Source organism: Wasmannia auropunctata, unplaced genomic scaffold (assembly GCF_000956235.1).
Source record: "Wasmannia auropunctata unplaced genomic scaffold, wasmannia.A_1.0 LD336076.1, whole genome shotgun sequence".
In the NCBI taxonomy this organism is placed as follows: Eukaryota; Metazoa; Arthropoda; class Insecta; order Hymenoptera; family Formicidae; genus Wasmannia; species Wasmannia auropunctata.
In genome coordinates, this window is record NW_012026814.1 from 5,439,371 (window position 1) to 5,439,749 (window position 379).

Below are 379 nucleotides of genomic sequence, written 5' to 3' on the forward strand. Positions count from 1 at the left end.
CTGATCTTTTGTATAATTATTATTAAGTATTTTGTTGCATTATAATTATATTATGTAATTATATTTTGTTGTATTATAATTACATTAAAATTATATTATAATTATATTATAATACAACAAAATACTTAATAATAATTATAACGCAAGATTAGGTACTTACTATATAACGATAATCGACTTTACAATATTTAACTCTCTAAAAAATTTTATCATTTATTTCGACGATGTCGACTTCTCGCTTGCGTTTTTCTTATTACAGTCTGCTGTACAGTAAATACCTAATCTTGCGCTATAATTATTATCAAGTATTTTGTTGCATTATAATTATATTATGTAATTATATTTTGTTTAATTATAATTATATTATAATACAACAAAA